Consider the following 12,025-nt stretch of genomic DNA (forward strand, 5'->3'; position numbering starts at 1 on the left):
GTCGTTTTGCAAGTCGCCCGGGCAGTCGTGTGCAGGTCGCCTCGGTGAAGCGACCTGCAAGTCGTGCCGCCTCTGGTGTGAACCGAGGCTAAAGTGGTTAAACTTCCTGCATTTACACATTGTTGAAAACTTGGCAGACTGCCTGCTTTTTTATTTACACAGAAGTTCTATCCCTTTGATCTAATAAGGAAGCTTAGTTACAATGTATCAAGTTAAACACTTGGCAGAATGCCCAGATGTTTTCTTTTGACAGCTGAGTGAGCAGATAAAGTCTCTCCACTTGTTATAAGAAAGAATCAGCAAACTCTGCAGGAGAGATCGTCAGGGGAGGCGAATCGAGATCACGATTTTTTAACGATTAATTGTGCAGCAACTGTGTGATGCTATTATGTCCCTATGGACCAAAATCTCAGAGGAATGTTTCCAACACCTTGTTGAATCTATGCCACGAAGAATGCAGTTCTGAAGTCAAAAGGGGATCCAACCCGGTACGATCAAGGTGTGGCCAGTGAAATATAAAAATTGTATTTCCTACTAGTTCTCAGTCAATTTGTACTGCATGGTGCACTCCAGAATAACTGAATGAGAATATAAATGCTAAAACACTGCTTAGCAGGTATTTCTAGAACACAGCTGGCTCTAAGCAACACATCCATTTTATACAATACATACTGCATATAGCAGATATACATGAGATACGGTGGTAAGCTTTAAGTGAACAATCTATGGGTAACAACCATATATAGGGGTACTTAGATGATCATTAAAAGGATACCTCCAGTCAGGGTAAAAAGCGTTTCACAAGACCATCAAGTTGTACATACTTCATTACACCATCGCTGAATGTGAACGGCACAAATACCTGCAAACAATGTTGGAACAGTTTTCTCTTATCAAGCTTAGAGGAGTCTGTTAAAAACAGCAATAGGAATATTGGTGGCTATATTTACCAGAAGCGGGATGTCAGATTTTAATTTTATTTTATTCCAAACAAATCCTTAAAAAAAAAAAAAAAAAAAAAAAAAAAAGACCTTTGATTTAGCACAGCATTCTAAGAAAAAGTATTATAATGGACCCAGGCACATTAATTTGGGCTGCCAAATGATCCAAATCTTCAGGTTTCGGTGTGCACTTTCCATTGCACACTCGGCAACCCAAAATTGAGACCAAAGGTATACAGCCCAGTATTTATACTTTATACCCAGTATCCAAGCTTGCTAGGATACAAATATGGCAACTGCTTAGGGCTGCAACGAACGATTATTTTCATAACCGATTAGGAAGTGGGTATTCTCTCCCGGACGACCCGAGCTCTCGCAGAGCGGGGAAGAAGGGGGAGCTCCGGAGCGTCCCCCACCCATCTGGGGGGGGGGGGGGGAGGGGGAGCTGGGATGGCCCAGAGGAACGCAAGGTCCAATATGGAGAAAAAAGAAAAAATTTAGAGTGAGCAATGCACCCACACACAGGACCTCTGCCTGGAGAGAGCACAGCCCATCCACAGTTCCTGCACCATGGCGGAGGAAACACTACAACTGAGGCCATGGTGGAAGGGGGCCGTCTTAAAAGGAATTCTTCGCAGTGTTTCCTGGGAAGTTGGGTGGAGCTACGCTCCCTCTCCAGGTGCTGTCCTGAAAGACGCTTTGAATAACAAAAATTTTACTTTCAGCTATAGAGCAGATCTAAAAAAAAAAAAAAAAAAAATCACGTCTGCATAAATTTAGACTAAAATGTATTCTGCTACATGTCATTGATAAGAAAGAAAAAAAAAATCCCACTAAGTGTATACTGATTGGTTTGTGTGAAAGTTATAACGTCTCCAAACTATGGCGTATACATACGTAACCATGTATACTAGAATTTTTATTTTTTTATACTAGTAATGGTGGTGATCAGTGACTTAGTGGGACTGTGATAGTGTGGCGGGCAATCTGATACAGACGTCACCAGTGACACCAATAGTGATCAGTGATACTACTATACACTGTCACTGTACTAATGACACTGGCTGGGAAAGGGTTAACCACTTCAGCCCCGGAAGATTTTACCCCCTTCCTGACCAGAGCACATTTTGCGATTCAGCACTGAGTCGCTTTAACTGACAATTGCACGGACATACAACGCTGTACCCAAACAAAATTGAGTCCTTTTTTCCCATAAATAGAGCTCTCTTTTGGTGATATTTGATCGCCTTGGTGTTTTTTTTTTGCGATAAAAAACAAACAAAAAAAAAAACCAACACTCTTTGCTATAATAAATATCCCCCCCCAAAAATTAATATATATATATATATATATATATATATATATATATATATATATATAATTTTTTTCCTCAGTTTAGGCCGATATGTATTCTACATTTTTTTTTTAACCAAAAATATCGTTATATAGTGTCTACAAAATAGGGGATAGATTTATAGCATTTTTATTATATAGATTTGTTTTTTTACTAATAATGGCAGCGATCTGCGATTTTTATCGTGACTGCGACATTATGGTGGACACATCGGATAATTTTGACACATTTTTGGGACCACTGGCATTAATACAGCGATCAATGCTATAAAATTGCATTGATTACTGTAAAAATGTCACTGGCAGTGAAGGGGTTAACAATAGGGGGGGCGGTGAAGGGGTAACCATGTTCCCTGGGAGGTGATTCTAACTGAAGGGGGAGGGGACTGACTAGAGGAAGCGACAGATTGTGGTTCCTAGCCAATACGAACACACAATCTGTCACTCCTGCCAGAACAGGGAAGTGTGTGTTTACACACACTTGTCCCTGTTCTGTCTCTCATGCTCACAATCGCTCATGGCCGGCGGTCATCGCGACTGTCTGCCACGAGCACCGGCACCCCCGCTGTGCAGCGGGTGCGTGCCCCTGCTATCCCGACCCCGCGAGCCAACGTGTAGCTACGATGGCTTGTGCAGGGGAGAAAACCTGCCACAGTATGACTGCCGGGTCAGGAAGAGGTTAAAGGGGTTGTAAAGTCTCTTTAAAAAAAAAAAAAAAAAATATCATGTCATACTTACCTCCTCTGTGCAAGGGTTTTTGTAAAGAATCGTCCTGAACTTCCTCTTCTGGGGTCCCCCAGCATCTAGTGCCCCTACGGAGAGTCTTTCCCTGTGGGCGCTCTCCCGTGTCCTGCTACTGCATCCATAGACAGCAGGACTTGATCCCCGCGTCACTGGATTTGATTGACAGCAGCAGGAGCTAACGATTCCTGCTGCTATCAATCTATCCAATCAGGACCCGACACACTGGCTGGGGTGCTCATCCCCATCGCTGGAAAGACTGGGCTCAGGTAAGTAAAAGAGGGGCTCTGTGGGGCTGCTGCAGCACAAGAGGCGTTTCATTGAATGCATTAAGGTGAAAAACCCTTTAACATTGTGGGGTAATGAAGGGGGTAAAGTGTGTGCCTCACAAGTGTTAATGTGTGAATTATATGCTGCTTTTTAGTAAATATCTATTTGTCCCTTATTCCCTTGCTTTGTAGGGAGGAGAAAAAAAAAAAGAAGATAATTTCCTCTGTACAGACCTCTGGACTGTGACTGGACAGCTAATAAGCAGGTCACAGCCATCAATCATTAGCTGAAACCTGCTGTGTCCAACCACGGGGGAGGGGATTGGGGCGCATGCATCCGGTAGACCGTGCCGACATACACGCACATGCTGCCCACCAGCAGTAAAATGCAGGTGGGCAGCTAGCAAGTGGTTAAAGCTGAACTCTGGGAATTTATAAAAATGCCACCCATACCATTGCATCTATTGCCTTATTCCTCATCATTCAATGCTCTTCTTGAAGGCATTGTGGGTGGGCTCAGCATCCTCACCTACAATGTAGAACTGGTCCTGCATTATAAGGCTCCATGCACACTAGGAGCAGAAAAAGTGTCAACATTTTTAGCTTAAAAACGTGGCATAAAAGACGCAAATTGAAAGCATATTGTACAAAATTTTGGTGAGTCTATGAGAGTGTAAGAGCATTTCGTTTATTGGCACTACACGCCCCTCTGCAAAAGCCAGGAAATGATGTACAGTGACAACACACCTTTTTTTTACTTTAAAAAAAAAAAAAAAACGTTGAAACTTGACGTTCAGAAGAGATAAGAGTTTAGGAGAAACTGACGTTTTTACAGCTACTAAACTTCTCCAGAAAACGTGATAGAGAAGGGTTTTTATTCCCTGCCTCTGAACATCCCTGACAGAAAACCCCTGTAATAGTTATAATGTGCAAAGACAGATAGAACACAATAGAAGTGCTTCTAGAGGCAGGTGAAAAAATGTCAAATGCCTGTAGAATTGTCCAGTGTGCATGGAACCCAAGTTGATTTGACAGGTTGTGACTGCTTGGTAGAGACTTACGTCCCAATGGATGCTGTACAGCCTAAAGTGTTGGCCACACACTTTAAAGCGTCTAAAGCAAAAACTATTCGTTTTGCACAGAGGGAGGTACGTGTTAGACCCCCAATCACAGTTTATTTTTTTATTTTCCTGTCTGTGTCCTGCAGGAGACAATTCACTTTAAAGAGACAACAGGATGTGAGGGAAAATCCCCTTTTGTATGCTTGTCACCAGACCAGATGTCCCTGGTGGAAGATCTCTCTTTGCCTCCTGTTCTGGTGACATATGCTGAATCTTGCTGCTAGAAAAATACATTGTAACAAACATGTAATGGCAAGTAATGCAAGTGTGTTTATAGATTGTAAACATGTGTACACCATCGATAGTAACAGGGGAAATCTTCCAACGGGGACACCAGCTCTGGTGACACACTGACATTCCCTCACTTTGGATCTACTGGTGATTCTGACGTGTAGTTTCCTCTTTAACCACTTGCTTCCCAACCCTTTTCTCTCTTACATGTAAAAAAAAAAAAAAAAAAAAAAAAAGTTTGTGTTTTTGTAGCAAAAAAATTCTTAATTTTTTTAAAAGTAGAAACCGTAGATAATAAAATAGCAGTCGCTGCAATTTTTATTGTCACACGTTATTTTGCGCAGAGGTTTTTTATACACAATTGTTTGGGGAAAAAAAAATACACTAATGAATTTTAAAGCAAAAAAAAAAAAAAAAAAAAAGTATAACCCTTTTTTTAAAGCGGAGTTCCACACAAAAATGGAACTTCCGCTTTTCGGAACCCTCCCCCCCTCCGGTGTCACATTTGGCACCTTTCAGGGGGGAGGGGGGTGCAGATACCTGTCTTCCGGCATAGACTCCCATGGGAGTCTACGCCTCTTCCCGTCCCCACCGCGCTGTCTGCTGGGAACACACAGCTCCCAGGAGAGAGCGGGGAACATTTGGGACGCGCAGCGCAACTCGCGCATGCGCAGTAGGGAACCGGGAAGTGAAGCCGCAACGCTTCACTTCCTGATTCCCTCACCTAGGATGGCGGCGGCAGCTGCAGAGAACCGAGCGGGTTCTCGGCGTCCCCTGCCGACATCGCTGGACCCTGGGACAGGTAAGTGGCCATTTATTAAAAGTCAGCAGCTGCAGTATTTGTAGCTGCTGGCTTTTAATATTTTTTTTTTTTGGCGGTGTGGATGAACCCCCGCTTTAAGTATAAAAAAGATGTTAGTCCGAGTAAATAAACATGTCAAGCTTTAACCTCTGGAAGATTTACATGAAGAGGCTATTTGTTTGTGATACGGCACTGCGTTACTTTCATTGACAATTGCGTGGTCGTGCAATGCTGTACACCAATGAAATGTATTTTTTCAACTAAACAAATAGAGCTTTCTTTTGGTGGTATTTGATTATTACTGCATTTTCATTTTTTTGCGCTATGAACAAGAAAAGATTGACTACTTTCTGCTATAAAACACATCCAATAAAAATATTTCTTCAGAAATTTAGGCCAATATGTATTATTCTATGTGGTTTTGATAAAAAAAAAAAAAGTTGTAACAAAGAGTGTATATTGATTGTAGACAGTATAACTTGTGTGCAAACCAAACTATGGGATATATATGGGAATATTTTATACTAGTAACGGCAAACAGTTTGATATTGGCGCGATTTAACAGGTCAAATCAAAACCTATTGCCGGCAATAGAACGTTCCAATTGGTGCAACACCAACATTGCAGCTCTGCACAGATTTCCAAAAGTAGTTCCTGCACTACTTTTGGCAAATTGGAGGGCAATTTCAATATATATCTGTGCATGAACCCACAAAGATGTTTTTCAAGTTGCCCCCAAAGTTGGACTGAAAATGCGGCTTTGAAATAGTGCGAGTTTAGATGAACGAGAGCCAACTGACATTTTGGGAACCAGTGACACTAATACAGTGATCGGTGCCAAAAAAATATGCACTGTCACTGTACAGACACTGGCTGGGAAGGGGTTAAACATCAGATCGATCGAAGGGTTAAATGTGTGCCTAACCAATGTCTGTGTACATAGTGTAGCGTTTTCACTAAGGGAAATGCTGTATTTGGAAAAAAAAAAAACAAACACACCACTTCCCTGCTGACAGAACAGAGCTCTGCTTTGCTTACATAGGCAGCGCTCTGTTCTGTGTCTCTCCTTGCCGATCAGCATTGGCTGGCACTCGCTGATCATCTTGTGCTGTGTCTAATCCGAGCATAGCCACAGCACACGCCCCCTACTAGGCACGTGATCCAACACAGGAGAGCCAATCTGTCACCGTATAACTAAGCTGCGCGATGCGATCAGCAAGTGTTGAAAATGACACACGCTGGTAGAATGGCGATAAACTACAATACTTAAGAATCTCCATAGGCGCCGCTCTAAAAATTTTGTACAGGTTACCAGTTTGGAGTTAAAGAGGAGATTTAGCGTTAAAATTACCGCTCTCACTAGAACTTTGTACGGAGAAGAGAAAAAAAAAAAAAAAACAGATACCTCACATGTTCGATTTTGCGCGTGAGGACGGGGTGCTTTCATTTTTTTTTTTTTTAGCGCTTTTATTCCCATCACAGAAATGTAATCATCCCTTGTGATAGAAATAAGGCATGACAGGCCTATAAGACCCCAGATCTTTCCTCTACCCTAAAAAGCTCGAGAATTTACATCTGCCCTAACCGGAAATGTCATGTCACTTCCGGTCTCCTAGACCAATGTTTCTCAACTCCGGTCCTCAAGTACCCCCAACAGGTCATGTTTTCAGGCTTGCCATGGTGATGTGATCAGTTTCCCTGCCTTAGTAATGGCCACAGCCATTTTATCTGAGGGCCATCCTGAAAACATGACCTGATGGGGGTACTTGAGGACTGCAGTTATGACACATTGTCCTAGACCGGGGGTCTCCAAACTACGGCCCTCCAGTTGTTCAGGAACTACAAATTCTCATCATGTCTGAGAATGTCAGAGTTTTACAATGCCTCATGGGACGTGTAGTTCCACAACAGCTGGATGGCCGTAGTTTGGAGATCCCTGTGACCTAGATTATACAGATAACTCAGGACCTGGCAGTCCTCGGCCGACTCTAGGATAACTCGGCAGCACTGCCAGATTGGATACTGGGCTCCCCGACATCACGTGAGAACTGTAAAAGCACTCTAGCCACTAGAACTGCTTTTAGATAAAAAATCATTGCCTGCAAAAAAAAAAAAAAGTTATGGGGTTATGGCATACACACAGCTACAGCCACAACCCCCGTAAAACCACTTGTACATAATCACATAATTAATTCTGCGGCAAATGGTTAAAGGAGAAGTACAGCCACAGATTATTTGGCTGTACTTCTCCGGTGGATCACAGTTTGTTCTGCACTCCTGTGACCCGGTTTCAGCAGACAGCAGTTTAAGGCCCGATGTCGGCTGACGTCACAGAGCCCAGACAGGCTCCAGGCAATGAAGTCTGGATCCACCCACATGCCTGGACTGGTCCTTAGGCTGGTTCACAGCAGCACAGCGATAAAAACCCGATAGGGGCTCTAATACATCTGTCCTCTAAAACAAACAAAAAAAGTTTTGTCTTTAGTTACACTTTAAAGCGTTACTAAAACCAGAACCCTGCATTCAATATACCTGGACTCATACAGTACAAGACATGTATTATTTTAGTAAATATAAACTGCTGAATACCTTCTCATCAGCAGTATATAGCAGTCTTGTGATTTCTATCAGTTCCTGGTGAAGCTTGTAGGAGGAGTTTTCATACTGCACTGAGCTGTCCTATGAGGCTGCAGGGCTTCTGAACCTCTTTCTGGACAGTGCTGATTGGCCCTGTGCTGATCACATGCACTCTCCCAAGACAAAAAAAAAAACTCTAGCAATACACACCAAACTGAGCATGTGCAGCCTGACTCCAAAAGCTCGGTCTTATCCGGACTTGTCCATGGGGACAGTGCAGGGAGGGGAGGATCAGAGAAGACAGAATCAAACCGCCTTTATATACAATGCAGAGAATTAACCCCTTGGGTTCCAAAGAGCATAACAAGCATGCTTGACTGCATATACAGACTGATTGTACGGTTGTAGGTTTAATTATACTTCAAAGTGGTTGTAAACCTAGTTACAGCACTATTAACCACAGGTGAGCCTATAATAAGGCTTACCTGTAGGCACTGGGAATATCTCCTAAATCTGCACTGTTTAGGAGATATTTACCATATACACCCCTGCCGACTTAATCGGCGCACTGAAGAAAGGGCACGATCGTGCTGTTTGTAAGGGGCTTGTGCCGTGTCCTGCGGCTCCTGCGCACACTCCGGCCAGTGAGAGCCGCAGTCTGCGGCCCCGGCAGGAAGAGGGGTGTGGCCACCAGCGGGGACATTGCGGGCTTTGTTTGCAGGTGAGTGCAACATAATGGGTGATGCATACTAGCCCATTCTGCTTTTACTTTGCAGGGCAGAAAAAAAAAAAGGGGGGGGGGGGAGTAAAACCCAACAGGGTTCACTTCCTCTTTAAGGCTGCATTCACACATGATTGCGGGCGAAATCACAATTTCACATGGCCGCAAAACGCAGGACGCGTTTGCAATGCCATTACTTCTAATGGCACCCCAATTGCGCTGTGATTGCCACGAGGTGAATCGCGACTGTCACCCAAAAGAAGCTCATGGTCCTTTTTGCGCTACAAGCGGCACAATTGGGGTGCCATTAGAAGTAGTGGCATTGCAACGCGTCCTGCGTTTTGTGCCATGTGAAATTGCGATTTCGCCCGCGATCGTGTGTGAATGCAGCCTTAAAGATGGAAGTAAACCCATAACGGGCTAGTGTGCATTGCATACTAGCCCATTATGTTATACCTACCTGCAAACAAAGCCCGCGATGTAGAGCAAAAAGGACCATGAGCTTCTTTTGGGCAACAAAGTCGCGATTCAACGCGTGAAAATCACGGAGCAATCGGGGTGCCATTAGAAGTAATGGCATTGCACACATGCCCTGCATTTGGCGGTCATGTGACATTGTGATCCCCCCCCCCCCGATCATGTGTGAATGCAGCCTATAAATATCAAGCCCCGTACACACAATGCGAAGGTACGAAAAATGCTGCATTCGAATTGATCGTACGATAATCAGATTGTTAGTATGGAGCTTTCGAGAGCCAATCAGGACAGTTCAACCGATATTATTCTATCGGACATGCACGGAAATTTTTTTCCATACGATTTTCGTTCAATCAGTACAGCTATCGCTTGAAAATGCAATACAAATGCATCACAACCCATGACATCACTTCCCAACGTTTATTCTGTCGTACAGGAATTTTTGTGACTTTAGTAAACTCATCAGATTCGACATGAGATTAGCATGCAAAAAAAAAAACCCACAAAAAACGGGCGATCATTCGTCCGATAATCGGATCGTGTACACAGGGCTTCACTAAATAAAACCTTTTGTTTGAGTGGAGATGTATAAGAGCCCCTGTCAGATTTCTATCACTGTGCTGCTGTTGGGGGGAGAGGGGGGGGGGTCTATCTGTACACCATTATTACTGAGAATGAAAATAAAATCCCAAATGTTTGGATTGTCCCCAAAACAGAAATAGAGGGGAAATCTTCCAAAGGGGGACACTAGTTCTGCTGACAACCAGCGATTGTCTCTCCCCCCCCCCCTTCCTCCTGTAGGGATTGCATCACTTCCTGTTTTGGCTATGGGACCGGAAGTGAAAGGAAATCCCCCCCCCCCCCCCCCCAGGGGTCACATATGGCAAAAAAGGAGAACCTGAGAGGGGTTATCGCCTTCACTTACTGTACCCGAAACTAAAAAAAATAAATAAATAAAAAGTTTGCTGCTTTAAATATTCTGCATGCCAAAAGTCTATGAGTTGTAGGAGTAGAGCGCCCCCTGGAGGGTGATGTCAGAGGTGTGGGATCAGCAGGTTGCCGGTGTGGCCCTCTGCAGGCAGCATGGCGGGGAGATCTCCATACTACACACACCGATCACTACCGGAGACATTGACTCCTATGGAGGGAGATCCCCGGTATAGGAGGAGCGGAGTCTTCCGGGAGATGTGTACAGAACAGCCGGGAGTTCCTCCTCCGATATAGAAGTGATCGGTATAACACGATCCCCCTTCATTTCCGACCCTCCGGTGACCGCTCCTCCCCGCCCAGCCCGGGGTGAAGGCCTCAGGACAGGCCGGGGATCGCAGTGCGGCCTGCACCGCCATATTAGCGGCGGCGGCCTCTGTTTGAAGCTCGGGCCCCGGTTCTCTCCCGCCCTCCTCCACCCACTCCTTCCTCCCCGCCCCCTTTCCTCCGACACTCACCGCCGCGTGCTGCTGGCGCCGCCGTCCGCTGAGGCCGCTCCGTGTCTCCCCCTCCTTCACTCGGGCTCAGCCGCTGCCACTTCCACTCAAACAAACAAGATGGCGGCCTCGCCCCTTCCTGCCGCCCAAATCGCGCGTTCAAATCCGCAGGATGTTTACTGATGAAATACCACACAGGGGGCGTCACCACCGAGACTGGAGGACACAGGGGGGGGGGAGAGAGCGCGGAGACGCTGCGTCATGGCGTCACGGGGCGGGGCGCGTCCGGGCTAGGGCGCCATATTGGTGGAGGAAAGTTTTTAGCATGTGCTTCCTGTAGTTAAATAACATGGAAACGTGTACTACCGTGAGGGCTGCTATTGCTGTGTTCTGGAATAATGGCCTTCATATGTTTCTAAGTTATACATCTGGGACCTGTGTACACCTCAATAAAGTTGCCCTGTTACAAAATGTAAAATAAAGTTGCATTGTTACAAAATGTGAAAGTTTTAGCCTCATTAAAGTTGCCCTGTTACAAAATGTGAAAGTTTTAGCCTCAATAAAGTTGCCCTGTTACAAAATGTAAAAGTACTAACTAAAGCTGAACTTTCCATTCAATAAAGTGAACCTGTCACAAAATGTAAACATAACAATTAAACTTTCACCCTGAAGCGATTATAAACTGCCAGTAAGACCCCTTTCACACTGAGGAAGTTTTTAGGTGTTTTAACGCTAAACATAGCGACTGTAAAGCACCTGAAAACTGCCTCTCAAGTAGAGTTGCCATCTCATCCCTTTAAACCCGAACACATATTACTTACACAGGTTCTGTGGCTGATTAAGGTGGTAAGTAGCCTCCCTGGCGGTTTTCCCGAGTGTGGCTCGGGGTTAAAATTCAGGACCATTAGCGGTAACCCCGAGCCACACTCGGGATTACATCGCAGGATCCTGGTGTGGCTTATCTTGTACCCGGGATCCTGCGATGTCCCCCGCTGTGTCTGCGGGCTCCGTCCTCCTCCGAAGCCTCTCCGTGCCAGGCTCCGTTCCCTGCGAGCGGCGCGACGCACGGGGGCGGAGCCTGGCGGCAAATTCAAAAAAGTGTAAAATCATAACACATACAGTACTGTAATCTTACAGATTACAGTACTGTATGAAATTATTTCACATCCCTTTTGTCCCCAGTGCTTTGTCCTATGCCCTGCATGCAGTTTTATATTATATATACTGTTCTTTCTGCCTGGAAACTGGAGATTGTCCATAGCAACCAAAAAGTGTCCCTTTACATCAAAAGTGGCTTTAGACCAGCTAGAAAACAGCGATAGTAAATTAGAACACTTGCAGAATTGAGCAATAGTGAATCGTGAGGAA

General features: G+C 44.8%; 1 protein-coding gene across 1 annotated transcript in view; it reads right to left on the reverse strand.

The window, feature by feature from the left end:
* Positions 1-10,868, reverse strand: part of RAD21 (RAD21 cohesin complex component) — a 58,419-nt gene extending 47,551 nt beyond the window's left edge. Inside the window, exon 1 of the mRNA XM_073632174.1 lies at positions 10,679-10,868. The gene's annotated coding sequence lies outside the window, so the exon portion shown is untranslated. The remainder of the gene's footprint in view (positions 1-10,678) is intronic.
* Positions 10,869-12,025: the final 1,157 nt, after the last annotated feature.

The sequence above is a fragment of the Aquarana catesbeiana genome, linkage group LG05 (assembly GCF_042186555.1).
Source record: "Aquarana catesbeiana isolate 2022-GZ linkage group LG05, ASM4218655v1, whole genome shotgun sequence".
In the NCBI taxonomy this organism is placed as follows: domain Eukaryota; kingdom Metazoa; phylum Chordata; class Amphibia; order Anura; family Ranidae; genus Aquarana; species Aquarana catesbeiana.